This window comes from Lynx rufus, unplaced genomic scaffold (assembly GCF_022079265.1).
Source record: "Lynx rufus isolate CCGP_SWC_20201006 ecotype Redwood Valley unplaced genomic scaffold, mLynRuf1.p SCAF_8, whole genome shotgun sequence".
Taxonomy (NCBI): Eukaryota; Metazoa; Chordata; class Mammalia; order Carnivora; family Felidae; genus Lynx; species Lynx rufus.
The window spans coordinates 39238156-39259285 of record NW_025814896.1 but is presented as its reverse complement, the minus strand read 5'-3'; the positions used below and the strand labels follow the sequence as shown (position 1 = coordinate 39259285).

Sequence of the window (21130 nt, the reverse complement as noted above, 5' to 3'; positions counted from 1 at the left end):
TCTATTTTTATTTTTTTGAGGACCATCTGTGCTGTTTTCCACAGTGGCTGTACCAATTTACATTCCCACCAACAGTGCATTAGATTTTTTTTTTTACACATCTTCCCCAACACTTGTTATTTCTTGTCTTTTGATTATAGTCATTCTGACAAGTGTAAGGTAATATCTTATTATGGTTTTGATTTGCATTTCCCTGATGATTAGTGATGTTGAACATCTTTTCACGTGTCTGTTTGCCATTTGTGTATCTTCAGAAAAATGTTTAAGTCCTCTGCCCATTTTTTTCCTTTTTAAAAGTTTTGATTTAAATTCCAGTTAACATACAGTGTAATATAATATTAGTTTCAGATGTAGAATTTGATGATTTATCATTTACATACAACACCCAGTGCTCATGACAACAAGTGCCCTCCTTAATACCCATCATCCATTTAACCCATCCCCCCGCTAACCTCCCTTCTAGCAACCCTCAGTTTGTTCTCTATAGTTGAGCCTGCTTTATGGTTTGCCTCTGTGTGTGTGTGTGTGTGTGTGTGTGTGTGTGTTTATCACCTATGGTTTTCTGTTTTCCTTCTCAAATTCCACATATGAGTGAAATCATATGACATTTGTTTTTCTTTGACTTATTTCACTTAGAGTAATACTCTCTAGCTCCATCCATGTCACTGCAAATGGCTGTGTAATGTTCCATTGTTTATATATAACACATCTTCTTTATCCATTTATCAGTCGATGGACATTTGGGATTTTTCCATAATTTGACTATTGATAATGCTGCTATAAACATGTTTCCCTTTGAATCACTTTTTTTGAATCCTTTGGGTAAATACCTAGTAGTGCTATTGCTGGGTTATAGGGTAGTTCTATTTTTATTTTTTTGAGGAATCTGCATACTGTTTTCCAGAGTGGCTGCATCAGTTTGCATTCCCACCAACAGTGCAGGAGATTTCCCCTTTCTCCACATCCTTGACAACATCTGTTGTTTCCTGTGTTGTTAATTTTAGCCATTCCGACAGGTATGAGGTGGTATCTCAGTGTAGTTTGGATTTGTAATTGCCTGATAATGAATGATGTTGAGCATCTTTTCATGTGTCTGTTGGCCAGACATTCATGGTCTGAATGTCTTCTTTGGAAAAGTGTCTATTCATGTCTTCTGCCCATTTTTAAACTGGATTGTTTGTTTTTTGGGTGTTGAGCTTTATAAGTTTTTATTTTGGATGCTAACATTTTATCCGATATGTCATTTGCAAATATCTTCTTCCATTCTGAAGGTTGCCTTTTAGTTTTGTTAATTGTTTCCTTGGCTGTGCAGAAGCTTTTTATCTTGATGAAGTCCCAATAGTTTATTTTTGCTTTTGTTTCCATTGCCTTAGGAGATGTATTTAGTAAGAAGTTGCTATGGCTGATGTCAAAGAGGTTACTGCCTGTGTTCTCCTCTAGGATTTTGATGGTGTCCTCTTCACATTTAGGTCTGTCATCCATTTTGAGTTTATTTTGTATATGGTGTTAAGAAGGTGGTCCAGTTTTATTCTTTTGCATGTTGCCATCCAGTTTTTCCAGCACCATTTGTTGAAGAGACTGGCCTTTTCTTATTGGATATCCTTTCCTTCTTTGTGGAAGATTAGTTGATCATATATTTATGAGTCCATTTTTGAGTTTTCTATTCTATTCCATTGATCTCTGTGTCTGTTTTTGTTTGTTTTGACAGTACGATACTGTCATGATCACTACAGCTTTGTAATATAACTTAAAGTCTGGAATTGTGATGCCTCCAGATTTGTTTTGCTTTTTCAAGACTGCTTTGGCTATTTAGGGTCTTTTGTAACAAGTTTCATACAAATTTTAGGATTGTTTGTTATAGCTCTGTGAAAAATTCTAGTGGTATTTTGATAGGGATTGCATTAAATGTGTAGATGGCTTTAGGTAGTATAGACATTTTAACAATATTTATTCTTCCAACCTATGACCATGTACTGTTTTTCCATTTCTTTGTGTCATCTTCAATTTCTTTCATAAGTGTTTTATAGTTTTTCTAACATTTATTTGAGAGAAAGACAGAGCGAGAGAGAGAGAGCGCGTGTGTGTGTGTGTGTGTGTGTGTGTGTGAGTGGAGGAGGGACAGAGAGAAAGGGAGAGACAGAAAATCCCAAGTAAGCTCCACATCGTCAGCACAGAGCCTGTACTCTGACATAGTGCTTGATCTCACAATTTGTGAGATCATGACCTGAGCCGAAATCAAGAGTTGGACACTTAACCGGACTGAACCACCCAGATGCCCTTGGGTTTTATAGTTTTCAGAGTACAGATCTTTTCCTCTTTGGTTAGGTTTATTCCTAGGTATCTTACGGTTTTTGATGCAATTGTAAATGAGATTGACTCTTTGATTTTTCTTTCTGCTGCTTCATTATTGGTGTATAGAAATGCAACAAATTTCTGTACATTGATTTTATATCTTGTGACTTTACTGAATTAGTGTCTCAGTTCTAGCAGTTTTTTAGTGGAGTCCTGCAGGTTTTCTATGTAGAGTATCAATTCATCTGCAAATAGTGAAAAGTTTGACTTCTTCCTTGCTGATTTGGATGCCTTTTATTTCTTTTTGTTGTCTGATTGCCAGGGCTAGACTTCCAGCACTATGTTAAATAACAGTGGTGATGGTGGTCATCCCTGTCTTCTCCCTAACTGTAGAGGAAAAGTTCTCAGTTTTTCCCTATTGCGGATGATATTAGCTGTGGGTTTTTTTTTTCCTATATGGCCTTTATTATGTTGAGATATATTCCATCTACCCCTGCTTTGTTGAGGGTTTTTGTCGAGAATAGATGTTGTACTTTGTCAAATGCTTTTTCTGCATCTATTGAAAGAATCATATGGTTCTTATCCTTTCTTTTATTAATGTGGTGTATCACATTGGTTGATTTATGAATATTGAACCATTCTTTTGTGGTGAATGATTCTTTTAATGTACTATTGGATTCAATTTGCTAGTATTTTATTGAGAATTTTTGCATCCATGTTCATCGGGGATATTGGCCTATAGTTCTCTTTTTTAGTGGAGCCTTTGTCTGATTACTTTTTGTAATCAAGGTAATGCTGTCCTCATAAAATGAGATTGAAAGTTGTTCCTCCATTTCTATTTTTTGGAATAGTTTGAGAAGAGGAGATACTAACTCTTCTTTAAGTGTTTTGTAAAATTCCCCTATGAGGCCATCTGGCCCTAGACTTTTGTTTGTTGGGAGATTTTGGATTACTGATTCAATTTGTTTTTGCTGATTGTTGGTCTGTCAAAGTTTTCTATTTCTTCCTGTTTCAGTTTTGGTAGTTTATATGTTATGTTTCTAGGAATGTATCCATTTCTTCCAGATTGTCCAATTTTTTGGTATATAGTTTTTCATAACATTCTCTTATAACTGTTTGTATTTCCGCAATGTTGGTTGTTATTTCTCCTCTCTCGTTTGTGATTTTATTTATTTGGATCCTTTCTCTTATATTTGTGATAAATTTGGCTAGGGGTATATTAATTTTATTAATTTTTTCAAAGAATCAGCTCCAAGTTTCACTGATCTGTTCTACTGTTTTCTTTATCATTTATTTTTGCTCTAATCTGTATTATTTCTCTTCTTCTGTTGGCTTTAGGCTTCATTTGTTGTTCTTTTTCTAGCTCCTTTAGGTGTAAGACTAGGTTGCTTATTTGAGATTTTTATTGCTTCTTGAGGTAGACCTGTCTTGCTATGTACATCTCTCTTATGGCTGCTTTTGCTGCATCACAAAGGTTTTGGACTGTCATGTTTTTATTTTCATTCATTTCCATGTATTTTTTAAAATTTCTTCTTTAATTTTTTGGTTGACCCATTTATTCTTTGGTAGGATGTTCTTTAACTTCCATGTCTTTTTGGTCTTTCCAAATTGTTTATTGTGGTTGACTTCAAGTTTCATAGCATTGTGTTTGGAAAATGTACATGGTATGATCTCCATCTTTTTGTACTTGTTTTTTGCACTTGTTGAAGCCTGATTTGTAACCTGGTATGTGATTTATTCTGGAGAATGCCCCATGTGCACTTGAAAAGAATGTATATTCTATTGCTTTAGGATGAAAAGTTCTGAATATATTTGTTAAGTCCATCTGGTCTAGTGTATCATTCAAACCATTGTTTCCTTGTTGATTTTCTGTGTAGATGATCTATCCATTGATGTATGTCAGCTGTTACAGTCCCCTACTATTATTGTATTATTATCAATGAGTTCCTTTATGCTTGGTATTAGTTGTTTTATACATTTGGGTTATTTCAAGTTGGGAGCATAAATATTTACAATTGTTAGGTCTTCTTTTTGGATAAGCCTCTTTATTATTATATAGTGCCCTGCTTCATCTCTTGTTACACTCTCTGGTTTAAAATCTAGTTTGTCTGATGTAAGTCTTGCTATTCCAGCTTTCTTCTGATGTCCATATGCATGATAAATATTTCTCCACCCCCTCACTTTCTATCTGCTTGTGTCTTTAGGTCTAAAATGAGTCTCTTGTAGACAGCATATAAATGGGTCTTTTTTTTTTTTTATCCATTCTGACACCCTACGTCTTTTTATTGGAGCATTTAGTCCATTTACATTCAGAGTCATTATTGATAGATATGAACTTGGTGCCATTTTATTACTTTTTTTGTCACTGTTGCTGGAGATTTTCTTTGTTCCTTTCTAGTCTTTGTTGCTTTCTGTGTTTTTCCTCCACTGAAAGAGTCCCCTTTAATATTTCTTTCAGGCTGTTTTAGTGATCACAAACCCCTTTAATGTGTGTTTGTCTGGGAAACTCTTTATCTATCCTTCTATTCTGAATAATAGCCTTGCTGGATAGAATATTTTTGGCTGCATATTTTTCCCATTCAGTACATTGAATATATCATGCCACCCCCTTCTGACCTGCCAAGTTTCTGTGGAGAGATGTGCTGCTAACCTTATTGGTCTTCCCTTATAAGTTAGGAACTTCTTTTGTCTTTTTCTTTATATTTTGCAAATTTAACTACAATATGTCTTGGTGTTGGCCTGCTTTTGTTGATTTTAATGGGAGTTCTCTGTGGCTCCTGGATTTGGATATCTGTTTCCTTCCCCATATTAAGGAAGTTTTCAACTATAATTTCCTCAAATAAACCTTCTCCCTGCCCCCTTCTCTCTTTTCTTCTTCTGGGACTCCTATGATACAAATATCATTACAATTGATAGAGTCACTGAGTTCACTAAGTCTACTTTTGTGATCTAAGATTTTTACTTCCCTTTATTGTTCAGCTTCATTTCCCCCCATAATTCTATTTTCTATATCACTTATTCATTCCTCTCCATCTATCCTTGTGGTCTTTACAACCAGTTGGTTTTGAATCTCAGTTATTGCATTTTTCATTTCGGCCTGATATGTTTTTTACCTTTTTTTTCCTCTACAGTAAGGGTTTTCCTGATGTCTTCAATGCTTTTCTCAAACCCATCTAGTATCCTTATAATTGTTGCTTTAAATTCTAGATCAAGCATGGGGCGCCTGGGTGGCGCAGTCGGTTGGGCGTCCGACTTCAGCCAGGTCACGATCTCGCGGTCCGTGAGTTCGAGCCCCGTGTCAGGCTCTGGGCTGATGGCTCAGAGCCTGGAGCCTGTTTCCGATTCTGTGTCTCCCTCTCTCTCTGCCCCTCCCCCGTTCATGCTCTGTCTCTCTCTGTCCCAAAAATAAACGTTGAAAAAAAAATTTTTTTTTTAAATAAATAAATAAATAAATTCTAGATCAAGCATATGCTTGTATCTATTTTGACTAGACCCCTGGCCATGACCTTTTCTTGTTCTTTCTTTTGGGATGAATTCCTCAATCTTGACATTTTGTCTAAGTCTCTGTCTTCTCTGTGTTAGGAAAAACTTAATTTCCGGTTCCTGAGAGTAATGACTTTATGAAGAAGAGGTCATATAATGTCCAGGGACTGGTGCTTCAGGAAGTGACTCTGCATGCCCTCAGCTGCTATGTTATGGCTGCTCTATCCCTCAGGTCAGTCATCTGCAGAGTTTCTCCTTGCTTGTAGTGGGGAGTGTTTGGACCTTGGCCAGAGTGTAGCAAGTTTTAACTAGATATGCTCTGGTCCACTTGCTAAAAGAGAACTGATGCTGTTTCCACTAGATATGAAGGTCTTGTAGAACTCTATGGCCCATGAATGTGGTGTGTGGGTTTGTGCTGGTCTTCTTGGAGAAGGGCCTGTTGCGCTGCTCCTCAGGCACACTTGCAGGAGAAGAGCAGCACCTGCACAGAGCAGAGGGGTGGGACTTGGTGTAAGCAGTTTAGGCTGCCAGTGTTAGCGTTGTGCTGTTTACTGAAGTTGGTTTATGCTGAGGGGCAGGGAAAGGAAATGGTGCCAGCCTGCTCTTTTTACCCTGGAGAGGGGAATCCGTGCCTGCTGCTCTCAAGGAAACACTCAGAGAAGTGAACAACTTCCCCTTGTGCATCACAGGTGTTTTTCAGATCGGTGATTTCACATGATCTGTCTCTGGGTTGCTGGCCCACCTAGAGCACCACAGCGCACCCTGGGCTCTACCCTAGCCAGGCTGTTGACTTTCAAAATTCCAATTCAGGTACTTGGTTACGGCAGGAACCTGCACTGGTCTTCTGAGAAAGGGTCTCACTGTGCTAGGACTGATGCAAGTTTCACCCAGAAGTGTAGTCATACCAGAACTCAGGGGCATGGGATTTGGAGCCAACAGACAAAACAGCCCATGTCCCAGTTAGCTGCCCTCTGTAGGTGTCTCTGCACCTATACTGAGGGGCAGGGAAGGGAAATGGCTCCTGTTTGCTCTTTTGTCCCCAGAGAGGTGCTCCAAAGAAAACAGTCTTTCCCCATACCACTTAGGCAATCTTCAGATTGCACAGTCTGCCCCTGAGATTGTTTGCCTGCCTCCAAGAGTAGGGCAGTGTCTTCAGGTCTCTATCACAGCCAAGCCTGGGGACCTCTGAAACTCCAGGTCTTTGAGCTCTACTGGTGGCAAAAACACAAAATTCAGCCCCTCTCATTTTCCCAGTCAATGACTTTGAGGCAGTGTTCTCCTTGTGCTTATCCCTGTCTGCTTCATTCTCTCTCCCCTTTCTCTGCAGCCAGGGCTCCCTATCCCCTGCAGCACCCGCTATCTGATCCATTTCTTCACACTTCCTATCTTCCTCAAAGTGGCCTTTTATCTCCCCTTAGTTGTGCAGTTTGTTCCATCAGTCCTCAGGTTGATTTCATGAGTATTTAGAATGATTTTATATTTATCTAGCTGTACTGGAGGAATCAGCCAGGTTTAGGGTCCTCCTACTACGCCGCCATCTAGCTCCCCCTTCCCTCTACCCGTTTTAACATCAAATTATTTTTGTTGTTGTTGCTGCTGAGTTGTATAAAGTTCTTTATGTATTTTGGATATTTGCCTTTTATAAGATATATCATTTGCAAATATCTTCTCTCATTCAGTCGGTTGCTTTTTCATTTTGTTGATTTTTTTCCTTCACTGTGCAAAATAATACAATTTCTACCAAATCCCAGCAAAGTTTTCTATAAACATATTCAAGTTTATTCTAAAATTTATAATGAAAGGTACAGGCCCTGGAATAGTTAAAATAATCTTAACAAAGAACAAAGTGGGAGGAACCACTCTACCTTATATTAAGGCTTACTATATAGCTACTATATCAAGACAATGTAGTATTGGCAGAGAGACAAACACATAAGTTAGTGGAACAGAATAGAGAATGTAGCAATTGACCAACATAAATATGCCCAGCTGATTTTTAACATACGTACAAAAGTAGCTCAATGGAGGAAATATACCCAGAAAAAAGTGGATAAGTCATCAAAAAAATTTTTGCTCTGTGAAAAAGCTCTTAAAGGGATAGAAAGATAAGCTACAAACCACAAGGAGATATTTGTCAACTACATATCCAACAAAGGATTGATACCTAGAATATAAAATAATTCTCAAAACTCTACAGCTTAAAGGAAATTCGTAAAACAGGCAAAGGACAGGAGCAGACATTTCTCTGAAGAGAATGTACAGATGGTAAATAAGCATGTGAAAAGATACTCAACTTCATTAGCCATTAGGGGAATACAAATTAAAACCAGAATGAGATATCACTACGTATCAGAATATGTAAAATAAAAAATAGTGACACCAAATGCTGGCAAGAATGCAGGGAGATCGTTAAATAGGTCAGACCAGGAGAAAGTTATGCATGCTCCCCAAAGAACTTTATGAGACTATGAGTGAGACCAATGGTTGTTCCCCAATATTTGTTCTCTCCATCTTCTATGGTAATAGAATCCTTTAGTTAAGCATAAAGCTTTGCATAATAAAACCATTTACCCATACTCCTTTGCAGCCTGGTATGGAAGCAAATTACAGTTTGTAGGGACCTTCTTTGAAATCATCAGACTAGTAAATTTTACCTCCTGCCTTCTTCCTGTCTTTCACTCTACTGCCTGGAATGCAGAGGTAATGGCTAAAGTTGTTTTGGATCTTCAGTACAAAAGCCACACTCCAGGTATTGTAAGTGTTATATGATGACAAATGGTGAGCATAGCATAACATATAGACTTGTCAAATCATTAAGTTATATGCCTGAAACTAATGTAACATTGTGCATCAAATATACTTCAATTAAAAATAAAAGCCACATTCCGTTATCTAGCCATAATGTATGGTAAGCTAGAAAGAGCCAGGATCCCTGAGAAATTTGTGGAACATAGCCACCATAACATCCATGGGCTGTTTTTTCAAGACATCTATGTGACAGAAAATAAAATACTACCTTGTTCAAGCCACTATTTTCTCAGTTCTCTGTTACTTCCTGTTCCACCTGTATCCTAACTAATGCAAAGACAAATATAATGGTATAGGGCCATAGTCTTTATGGACTATTTTGCCCTGGTTTGAGACTATTGCAGACTATTTCTTCATATTCTTTTTTTTTATTTTAATTTTTTAAATTTACATCCAAATTAGCATATAGTGCAACAGTGATTTCAGGAGTAGGTTTGTTCCTTAGTGCCGCTTACCCATTTAGCCCATCCCCCCTCCCACACCACCTCCAGTAACCCTCACTTTGTTCTCCATATTTATGAGTCTCTTCTGTTTTGTCCCCCTCCCTGTTTTTATATTATTTTTGTTTCCCCTCCCTATGTTCATCTGTTTTGTCTCTTAAAGTTCTCATATGAGTGAAGTCATATGATTTTTGTCTTTCTCTGACTAAGTTCACTTAGCATAATACCCTCCAGTTCCATCCACATAGTTGCAAATGGCAAGACTTCATTCTTTTTGATTGCTGAGTAATACTCCATTGTATATATATACCACATCTTCTTTATCCATTCATCCATCGATGGCCATTTGGGCTCTTTCCATACTTTGGCTATTGTTGATAGTGCTGCTATAAACATGGGGGTGCATGTGTCCCTTCGAAACAGCACACCTGTATGCCTTGGATAAATGCCTAGTAGTGCAATTGCTGGGTCATAGGGTAGTTGTATTTTTAGTTTTTTGAGGAACCTCCATACTGTTTTCCAGAGTGGCTGCACCAGCTTGCATTCCCATCTCCATATTCTTTTTTTTTAATTTTTTTTAACGTTTATTTAATTTTGAGACAGAGAGAGATGGAGCATGAACGGGGGAGGGTCAGAGAGAGGGAGACACAGAATCTGAAACAGGCTCCAGGCTCTGAGCTGTCAGCACAGAGCCCGATGCGGGGCTCAAACTCATGGACTGCGAGATCATGACCTGAGCCGAAGTCGGATGCTTAACTGACAGCCACCCAGGCGCCCCCCCCATCTCCATATTCTTAAAGAAACTCTTGGAAGTACATTATGGTCAAAGTGCTTGCAACTTGAAAGTGCCAAAATAAGATACTCAGTAATGTAAGGTTCCCAGGTTTCTGGAAATGGACATGAGTCAAGAGAAATGAGGCAAATCCCCTTCGAAGGCAACTGGGACCTTTTGTCCTACAAGCCCCACTGACATTGGAGTTACAAACTCTATATTCAGCATCTCTGGGTTCACATTATCACTTTCTTGAAAAGTTTATGAAGGAGCAGTTGCCAACAGCAAGCCAGAACCAGGCCCATGGGAAAATGAAAAAGCATGAATGAGAGTCAGTGCTCAGCCTTTAAATATGGTTGCCCAAACTTTGCCAAAATGTGGAGGTGAAAACTCCATACTGTAGGAGAGTGCCAAAGCAAATAGACTAACAAATTATATTGTGTTAGGGAAAGCTGTGAGAAATGCTAGCGTTGGGGTTATGAGCTGTTTTCACGAATTTTTTTAAAATTAAAATTGAGTCATAATCCTTTATCACTGTACATGCTTATGTCTTGAGTAGACTGTCATGAGTTTTTAAACTCTTTTACTAAAATCTGAAATTAGTTAGTAGTGCCTTTTCTTAGACCAGTAAGAAGTAATAATCTCTATCATATTTCAAATAGTTCTTCTGGATGAGAGAGGCAAGAAATGGCCAATAAAGCACATTAAAAATATTTAATTTGGGGGGAAAATTATTGAACTAAAACTAAGAATTAGGAAAGACCTTTAAGTTAGTAGTGGAACAACTGTAAAAGAAGAAGTTTAATCTATAAACTGACAGTAGCTCATTATTTGATGAAAGAAAAATTTTGAAAACAATTATTTGAGTACCTATCTTCTTCCATTTGGGTCTGCTACCTGAACTTGTTCAAGGACAACCTTAGGATTCTTTTGGAGAGCCCAAGCAATATCAGAAACCATCCAGTAATTGTTGTGTTCCTTCAGATTTCTTTGCATTCAAGTGACCCTCTATTGCCCTATCCATTCCATTCCCCTATGCCTCAGGAATGTTGCATGTAACAGAAACCAACTCAAACTAGCTTAAGCAACAATTTTAAAAGACTGAGAGTGGATATTTATTATAAGGGTCTTGTGGGATCTCATAGCACAGACTCCAAAGGCAAATCTCAGGAAGAGGCTGGGAGCAGGAACCAGAATGTCCTCAGAAACTCTCTTTTGTTCATCCCTGTTTTCTTCAATTCATCTTATTTTGCTCATATTGCTGCCTATACACCTCTCTCTTTAGCCCATTGGGAAGTGGAATAAGATGACCACATCAGGGTTGCCATGTTTTAAGTTACAGGCTCATATTTTATGTTACTGAAAAAAAGTTTTTTGTCTTTTTTTTTTTTTTGAGAGAGGGTGCAGGTGAGTGAGGGGCAGAAAGAGAGAGAGTTGGGGGGAGAGAGAGCAGGGCTCACCTGAAGTGGGGCTTGTGTTTTACCTGAAGTGGGGCTCAAGTTCACCCAATGAAGGACTGGAACTTCCAAACCGTGAGATGATGTCCTGAGCTGAAGTCAGATGCTTTAGTGACTGAGCTACACAGGTGCCCTAAAGGTTTTTGTCTTCTGTTTAAGATTCAGAAATGAATTTTAAATTTTTCATCACAGCGCCATTAAAATGAAGATAAATTAAACATTTATATGATTGCATACAGTGTAATATTAAAAACAGCTTAGGAAGGGCACATGTGTGGCTCAGTTAAGCATCCCACTGTCGATTTTGACTCAGGCTATGATTTCATCGTTTGTGACTTTGAGCCCTGCATTGGGCTCTGTGCTGACAGTGTGTAGCCCTCTTGGATTCTCTCTCTCCCTCTCTTGCTCTCCCTCTCTCTCTCTGTCCCTCCCCATCTCGTACTCTCTCAAAATGATTAAACATTTTTAAAAAACAGCTTAGGAAATTTACTTTTGAATCTTATACACCAACCAATACAATTTAAAAAACAATTTTTACACTATTATTTTATGATTTATATAATAATCTAAAAGATGTTCCAAGCATTTAAACAACTAAACAACAAAGGAACCTTAATTTCTACAAAGAGAAAAATAAATTATTAAACTGGCAATATATTAGTATTGGCAAGAGAAGAAATTTTGTCTTTTCTAAGTGGTCAATGACTTTGATATTCAAAATCTGGGGAAATGTGGTGCACTTTGATGGCTCAGTTGACTCTTGGTTTGGGCTCAGGTCATGATCTCAAGATGTGGGATCAAGCCCTGCATCAGGCCATGCTGACAGTACGAAGCCCCCTTGGGATGTCTTCTGTTCCTCTCTCTCTGTCCCTCTCCTGCTCCTGTGTTCTCTTTCTCCCTCTCAAAACAAATAAATAGGCTTAAAAAAAAAAAAACCTGGGAAAATGTATTCACTTGGAAACTTCCTTTCTTTATCCTTTGTCTTGATGGCAATCAATAAAGTTCTTAATGGATATCTAACATTTTTAAAGGAGGAACTCCTATATCTGATCTTATTTTTTGCCTGAGCTAAGAGGAATTTTGACATCCCACTTCACCAATGTATACACATAAGCTGTGTATGATAGACTATAAGTATGCAGGAGACACTGGTAACAGAGATTGCCTCTGAAAACCAGGGGAAAGGGGAGACTTATTTTTTCCCTAGATACCTTTTTAGATGGCTTTGTTTTACGGTATGCTACTTTAAAACTTCATTAAATAGTCCAATCTCTAATAAAGAGACATGTGATGATTCTGAACTGGACCTTTTTGCTATAAAGGACATTACTGAGACTGTGATAGAACTGGGGTGGCCTGAGGATTAACTGGTGGCTAGATATCAGTGTGGATTTCCAGATTTTGATGGTTTAATTTTTGTCATATAAAAGAATGTCTTTGTTTGAGGGAAATAAACACTAAACGGTTTAAGGGTGATGAGGTATCGTGTCGGCGGCTTACTCTCATATGATTTAGGGACAAACAAACGTCTTTGTACTGTATTACAACTTTTCTGTAAATCTGAATTTGTTTCAAAGAAAAAAATTTTTTCCCTCTTTAAATAATTTAACCTCCAAATTTCCAGAGAAACAATGTGCCTGGCCAAAGTTAAGGGCACGCTTGTGTCCCCTGCCTGTGTCCCCTCCTCATCCATCAGCTGTGGTCAGTGGGAGCAATGAGACAGTTCTCTCAACAGTTTCTACAACGGAATTGGAGAAGTGATCAGTAGATGTCCCCTCCACCGACAGTGGCTTTATGCTACTGGATTTTTTGGTAACCCATAAATATTTATGAATTAATCTTGTTAGTTCTCTTTTTTCCTCTTTGTGGAAGAAGGGAGAGGCAGTGGACTAGGCATATGAAAGGCAACAAGAATCTGAGATGCCTCAGAGAAGTGCCCAATGTGGAACTACAGGCTGTAGACACACTGTAATGACCCCTGCTTTCCTGGTGAAAATCCCATCCATGACTGAAGACAATGTCTTAAATTTTTGTTTTGTTTTATATTCGAGAGAGAAAGAGAGAGAGCATGAGCAGGGGAGAGGCAGAGAGATGGAGACAGAATCTGAAGCAGGCTCCAGGCTCTGGGCTATCAGCCCAGAGCCTGACACGGGGCTCAGACTCTAGAACTGCGAGATCATGACCCAAGCTGAAGTCAGACGCTTAACCAACTGAGCCACCCAAGCGCACGTGAAGACAATGTCTTATCATGATGCGTTATCATATTCTCTGCCTGGACAAGAACTAACATTGACAGTGGACCGTTTTAGTGTACTACAAAAATGCAAAAGTCATAAATGTTTCTTCATCAATTCATAGTACTTAGTTATGTATAGGTTGCACTTTATTCTGCCACTCCATTTCCCCTTGAGTTTTCTTGGAGGGTTCCCTTCGTATGTCCCTTAGAGCATTGGAAACCACTGCACCACAGGGACCTTCCTGCTTTGGCTTTTCTGGGGAAACTTTTCAGCCATTATCTTCACTTGCCATGTTTCATCACTATTAAAATACATTTAAAATTATTTGAGGAGAGCCTGGGTGGCTCAGTTGGTTAGGTGTCTGACTTCAGCTCAGGTCATGATCTCACAGCTTGTGACTGAGCTGTCAGCACAGAGCCGGAGCCTGCTTCAGATTCTGTCTCCATCTCTCTCTGCCCCTCCCCCACTCATGCTCTGACTCTGTCTCTCTCTCTCTCTCAAAATTAAATAAACATTAAAAAAATTTTAATAACATTATTTGATATAATCAAGTGTGGCCATTTAACACTACACAAAAATTTCTTTCATGAAATGGAAAGTTCCAAATTTGTTCTGAAGTGTCTCTTTCCCCTAAATTATGATCAACTGTAGGAGTTTTTCAGTCTCTGGCATCTACTATATATGTTCTCTTCACTCACAAAGAAACAGGAAAAAAGGAAAGGTAATGGGCACTTTTGTGCCATTCTCACAACTTTCTTTACCTTTCACAGGTCACCAGAGTAGTAGTTCCAGTCACCTTATTTCTGGCCCTTCCATTTTCTGGACACATGGCAGGGATCTTCCCCATACCTTGTGAAGTTATATGTGGCCGTTGACCTTTTTTGGTCAATGAAATATAAGTGGAAGAGATGTGTGTCACTCCCATACAGAAATGTTAACAACTAATATAGAATTTATTACATGCTCCTCCCCCTTCCCAGCACCACTCTGATAGCCATATCAACAGCCAACACCTATTGTTCATGTAGCATGAGTAAAAAACAAACCTTGCTTTAAGCCACTGAGACTGAAGTTGTTTGTTTCTGCAAATAACCTCACCCAACCTGCCAGATAGAGATGCCTCATTCCCCCAGTCTCTGCTATTCTGAATTCAGTTTCCTTCCTTACCCTCAAATTCCCTATGTATCTACAAAGGAAGCCTCTCCCTTCTATGAGAACTTGATCAATGTTAAAAATTGCATAGTATTTATTATTGTTTATAAAAATGTGTTTTTCTTATGATGGCCTACTTATGAGATATCTACCAGTATTACTTCATATTACATCCCTCCTATTAGGACAATTTGGTAGACCAACCCAAATGGTTTCTTTCTTTCTTTCTTTCTTTCTTTCTTTCTTTCTTTCTTTCTTTCTTTCTTCTTTCTTTCTTCCTTTTTCTCTTTCTTTCTTTCTTTCTTTCCCCTCTTTTTCTTTCTTTGAAGCAAAAAGACATGAGTGCTTAGTAAAACCTAATGAAAATGAAAAGATGTTCCTCTTTGTTGTTTTTTGATTAAACCTCACTAAAGCTATGTTGTGTCTAGAGTCAATAATGCAATGCAACTCAGGGAAGCAGTGTGATCAGAGGTGCTTGGAAAAACAGAGGCAATTCGAAAAAAAAAAAAAAATCCCAAACTTCAAAGCTGTTGTATGACAATAGATAGCTCTCATGATCTGCGTGGTGTGTAGGGGCCTAGAACAGCCCTTCTTGTCCTAAGCCCAGGGCGATTATTAGGAGTGATTACTGGATGTGTAAGTCAGGACATGCAAGGATATAAGATTACAGGTTGAAACCACAAGAGCTTTTGATTTGTTAAGTAATTTAAAGAGATGAGACAAACAGATGAACAGCCCCACGTGATTTCTATTACTCTTGCCTTCTAAAACTAAATGCAATGTTTCCAATTAGTTGTGACAGTTGGCTTTTGTATTCTTTTTATATATTTGGGGATTCCAAAACTAACCTCACTAAGCAACACTAACACGTATTTTAAATAACCAAGGTGGCCAAAGAACAAAATGACTGGGTATGGTGAGTTCTCTTTGGACTGTGTCTTGGTAGTCTGTATCAAGACTTAAACCATAGCACACATTCATTGGTATGTTTGGTCAAGAGGGACAAATGGACAGGGTAGATGAAAAATGAAATAGCTTATCAGCTGCTGATCCTAAAGATAGAACTGGAGAGGGGGAGAGGGAGATGGTCATTGAATCTTAGGGTGAGCATAAAGTAAGAGTCAGATTTACCACTTACTTCTTGTATTACGGTCCCAGTAAGAAAAGGAATTCATCTCAGATGTTCAAATGAGGGGCCTGTAATGCAAGGACTACTCACCAGGGAATAATCAAGGAGTGAGAAAGGACTCAGAGCAAAGCAACCATGGGGAGTTACTTCTCTATTCTGGGAGGGTCATGGAGAGAAAATGCACTCACAAGAGCTCAGGGGAGATGGAATCATGAGAAGGAACTTCCTGGTGAAATTGCTGATATGGAGGAAAGCCTCCTTCTAATATTTGTGGGACCTAAGCAGTCATATACAGGTAAATGTTTAACAATCAGCTGTCTGGAAACAAAAAAATAGCCCCGATTTGTTGTGTTTGCTGATGTCCATAGTATAAATACTCTTACCATGACAATTTCAAGCTACCAGACTGATGTGACTAAATACGGAGTTGAGGGGCGCCTGGGTGTCTCAGTCAGTTAAGCGTCTGATGTCAGCTCAAGTCATGATCTCATGGCTCATGAGTTTGAGCCCCGCGTCAGGCTATATGCTGACAGCCCAGAGCCTGGAGCCTGCTTTGGATTCTATGTCCCTCTCTCACTCTGCCCCTCCCCCGCTCATGCTCTGTCTCTCTCTCTCTCTTTCAAGAATAAATAAACATTAAAAAAAATTTAAACACGGAGTTGAGAGGAGATGCATGGAATTGGTTATGGAGATCTGGTATGAGCTGACTCTAGCACACCACTGGACAGGAGGAAGTGTGCAAATGGAGACCCACATGTCACGCATTTAAATATTTAAATGTTACAAAGCAAGACTGCATACTGTATGTGTTCTGTTCTCCTACCTTGATAATCATAGCAAATAAGGTGCTTTACCCAGATCCCTTATATTAGATTTCTCCGGAAAAACAGAACGAATAGGATGTGTGCGTGCGTGCGTGCGTGTGTGTGTTTACAGAGATTTATTTTAAGGAATTGGGTCATGTGATTATGGAGGTTAGAAAGTCCAAATTCTGGAAGGTGGGCTTTCAGGCTAGAGGCTCAGAGAAGAGCCAATGTTGCAATTCAAATCTGAATGCTGTTTGCTGGCAGAATTCCCTCTTGCCTGGGCAGTCTATTTTGTTCTATTCAAGACAATTAATTGAATGAGGCCCACCCTCGTGCTTATGGAAGGCAATCTGCTTTACTCAAAGTCCACTGATTAAAATGCTAACCTCATCCTAAAACACCATCACAGAATCATCCAGAAGAATGCTTGAACAGATATTTGGACACTTGGCCCAGCCAAGCTGAGGCTTAAAATTAACCATCACATCCTTCCTTAAGATGAAGATACTTGTGGAGCACCTGGGTGGCTCAGTCTGTTAAATGTCCAACTCCTGATTTTGGCTTGTCATGATCTCATGGTTTGTGAGTTCAAGCCCTGTGTCAGGCCATGTGCTGACAGAGCAGAGTCTGCTTGGGATTCTTTCTCTCCTTCCCTCTCTGCCCATCCCCACCTCTCTCAAAATAAATAAATAAACATTTAAAAATTGTTTTTAAAAAGATGAAGGCATTTGTTCCTCAGGTGCTGGGAGGTCACAGCTGAGCCCCTCCTCTCCAAGCACTGCTCTCTCCTTAAGGGAGCTGCCTTTTCCAAGATCACAACTTGCCCTCCCTGCCCAGGACATGTCAAGGTATAAAGATCAGTCTCTTTTGCTTCAAGGTGGAATAACACTAAAGGGCTGCCCCTGATACTGACTTCCTCATGGGATCAGCTGAGGTATGTGCTGTGATTGCATCATCCTAGGCCTATTTCTCTTTGTGCTAGCCTTACTTCCCCCTACACTTGTCATCTGACGGTATTCTCAATAAGTCTCCTGCACACAAATCTCCATTTCAGAGTCTGCTACACCTGGCACAGGGGTCAGCAAATTATAACCTGTACTCCAAATGGAGCCCACTGCCTGTTTTTGTAAGTTTTCTTAGAACACAGCTATGACCCATATACGTATGGTCTATGGCTGCTTTCACCCACTCAGCTGAAAATCAAGAAGTTGCAACAGGGGTGTCTGGGTGGCTCAGTCGGTTGAACGTCCGACTTTGGCTCAGGTCATGATCTCGCAGTTCATGAGTTCGAGCCCCACGTCGGGCTCTGTGCTGACAGCTCAGAGCCTGGAGCCTGCTTCAGATTCTGTGTCTCCTCTCTCTGCCCCTCCCCTGCTCATGCTCTGTCTCTCTCTGTCCCTCAATAATAAATAAACGTTAAGAAAAAAAATTAAAAAAAAAAAAAAGAAGTTGCAACAGGCAATGTCTGGTCCACAATGCCTCAAATAACTATCTGGCTCTTAACAAAAAAAAGTCTGTGGGCTGCGTGGGTGGCTTAGTCAGTTAAGCATCTGACTTTGGCTCCAGTCATGATCTCACAGTTCATGAGTTTGAACCCCATGTCGGGTTCTGTGCTGACAGCTAAGAGCCTGGAGCTTGCTTTGGATTCTGTGTCTCCCTCCCTCTCTGCCCCTCCTCCACTTATGCTCTGTTTCTCTCTCTCTCAAAAATAAATAAACATTAAAAAAATTTTTTTAATAAAAATAATAAAAAAAACAAAAAAAAAGTTTGCAAATCCTTGCCCCCACACAACAAATATACTTTTATTACCACAAAATTGAAAAGTATGTGTAAATCTGAGGCTTTTGTATAGTTGAAAGTGAACAAAATATTAAAGACAACTAAATTAAATTGTTATTTCATATGATTGACCTTGTGTTAAGGCCAGCAAGATTTGGATGAATAATAAAATAAAGACATAATAAATTTATAAATTTATTCCATTCATATATTCCACAAAATTAATTTTTGTCTTAATTTTAATAAAAGCACTATGTTTATAATGTAAATTCCACATAACTTAAGTTTTGTTGATAGTAAAAATTGGAGAACTAAAAATAAAACGTAATTGTACTTGAAATGTTCACCATTTCAGTAAATTTTCATAAAACTTGCAAAGTAAATATAAATTTTAAATTATTTTTCATGTTTTTCCTCAAAAGTTTTTTGTTTTAGAATATTCAAAATTTATTAAGTTTTTTAAAATGCTTTATTTATTTTTGAGAGAGAGAGAGAGAGCACAAGTCGGGTAGGGGCAGAGACAGAGGGGAACAGAGGATCTGAAACAGGCTCCATGCTGGCAGCAGACAGCTTGATGAGGGGTTTGAATTCATGAACCAGGAGATCATGACCTGAGCCAAAGTCGAATGCATAACCAACTGAGCCACTCAGTCACCACTATTAAGTTTTTAAAAATGAGCAAATTATTAATTAGTTTCAAAGTTAAATAAAAAATATGTGAAAGGCAATTTCGTATTTATTTTTTTAATTTAATAAAACCGCAAAATATTTTTAAGATATAAATCTGTTCACAGTTGTAGCATTTGATGTTTATCCAGTTGCCAAATGTAAAGAATTGGTATCATGCTAAGTTCAGGTGACATCTAGACTGCATATACACAACATATATTCCTTAGCTGCCACGCATAACTGTTGTAAATACTATACTAAATTGTGAGGACTTCTAGAGCAAGAATTGGAACATCCAAAGAGCAACAAGAAAATGGATACCGAGCACTATTAGAAATCAATACTTCATTCTTCAAAAACTGATTGTATCCCTGAAGAGTGGAAGAGTTTAACAAGTTAATTCATAGATCTTTTATCTAAGGACTCTGGTATTGAATTCTCCCACAGACCAAGCATTGTTTGCACTGTTGGTAGTGCTTTATCCCAAGTGTGGGTGACAGAGGTGCACGTGTGCCCTTTGAGATATATATATATATATATATATATATATATATATATATTTGGCCCGTGTCTGTGATATACAATGCTTTCTTAAGTATCAGGTGCAGGGCTGCCCCCTACAGCCTGGGTTTCAGAGCGGTACTACCAGTGGCTCCCATTGACAAAACCCAACAAGAAGCAACTGCAAGGAGTTCTGGTTAGCAAGGGTCAGACTCCCAGGCAGGGAAGGGAAGGGAAGGGTGGAGAATGGATGGGAGCAGGGTGTGGAGTAGTGGGAGAGAGGGGGTACCGAATAGTCTTACACTCATCTTTACCTGACAGAGCTAGTTTATAGGACAGTGGAAATTGTCATATATGTCATCTCTGGAACATGTGCTGAAGGTCATTGACCTCATCCTTTCTCGTGCTTCCATAGTAATCCAAGTGTCATCACAGGAGAGCTGAGTATTTAGGTTATGTGCCACTTCAACTCACTTTTTTGTTTGTTTGTTTTACTTGCAATTATTTTATGCAAAATAAAATTTATTCCCAGGCCGTAAGTTTTTATTTCTTCAGTTTCTTCTGGGATGTCTTTGTTCTTCTGTGAAAGTTCCTCTTCTGGTTTAGGAACAATCTGCTCTTTTTCAGGAAGGATCATCTCAATGTGGCAGGGAGAGCTCATGTATGAGTTAATCTGACCGTGAGCTCTGGTAAGTTCTACCACATCTTGGAGGCTTTGTTCACCTGATGTGCTCAATGACCAGAGAATCTATATCTAAAGCCTTAAGTTCAGCATTATTCTCTGTGTTTTTAAGCATGTTCAGTAAAAAATTCAGCACTCTTTTTGGGTCACTGACCCTATGTTCAGCTCCATTGTTTGGCCTGGGCACACCTACTAACTACTCAGTTGGCAGTGACAGAATGGCACACATTGCTTCTGCAAAGTGACATCCTTCAGATACTTGGTGTCTTTTGGGATGTGGATACCCTTGATGGCCTGGGAAGTTTCATATTCACTACTTTTTTTTTTAATTTTTTTTTAACATTTATTTATTTTTGAGACAGAGAGAGACAGAGCATGAACGGGGGAGAGGCAGAGAGAGAGGGAGACCCAGAATCGGAAGCAGGCTCCAGGCTCTGAGCCATCAGCCCAGAGCCCGACGCGGGGCTCGAACTCAAGACCGCGAGATCGTGACCTGAGCCGAAGTCGGACGCTCAACCGACTGAGCCACCCAGGCGCCCCTCACATTCACTTCTTAAAGTGAACACAAAGATTTGAACCTCTTGATTTGCACGATTTTGTAGGGTTGTCTGGGTCAAGTGAATAGTGAACCATTTTCGGAGATCACCTTTCGCCGCCTATGGGAAGAACCACTTCAATTCACTCTTTTTTTTTTTTTTCCTTTGTATCCCCCGTAGCACCTAGCTCCATAAGTATTTATTTATTTTAATAGAAAAGATTGTTTGATAAAGTGAGAGCAACAATGGAAATATAGCTAATTTTTTTTAAACATAGGGATAACAGAATCTCCCGCAAGCTGTCCATTATCTCGTTGTTTCCTGTATTTGGTGAGGAGCACCTTTGAAATGTCTCACATTTACAGCCCAGTGATAAATGCATTTTTT

The 21130-nt window shown here is 39.0% G+C and overlaps 1 pseudogene; it reads right to left on the bottom strand.

The window, feature by feature from the left end:
- Positions 1-6132: 6132 nt before the first annotated feature.
- Positions 6133-20840, bottom strand: LOC124503881 (60S ribosomal protein L17-like; annotated as a pseudogene).
- Between the last annotated feature and the right edge of the window lie 290 nt (positions 20841-21130).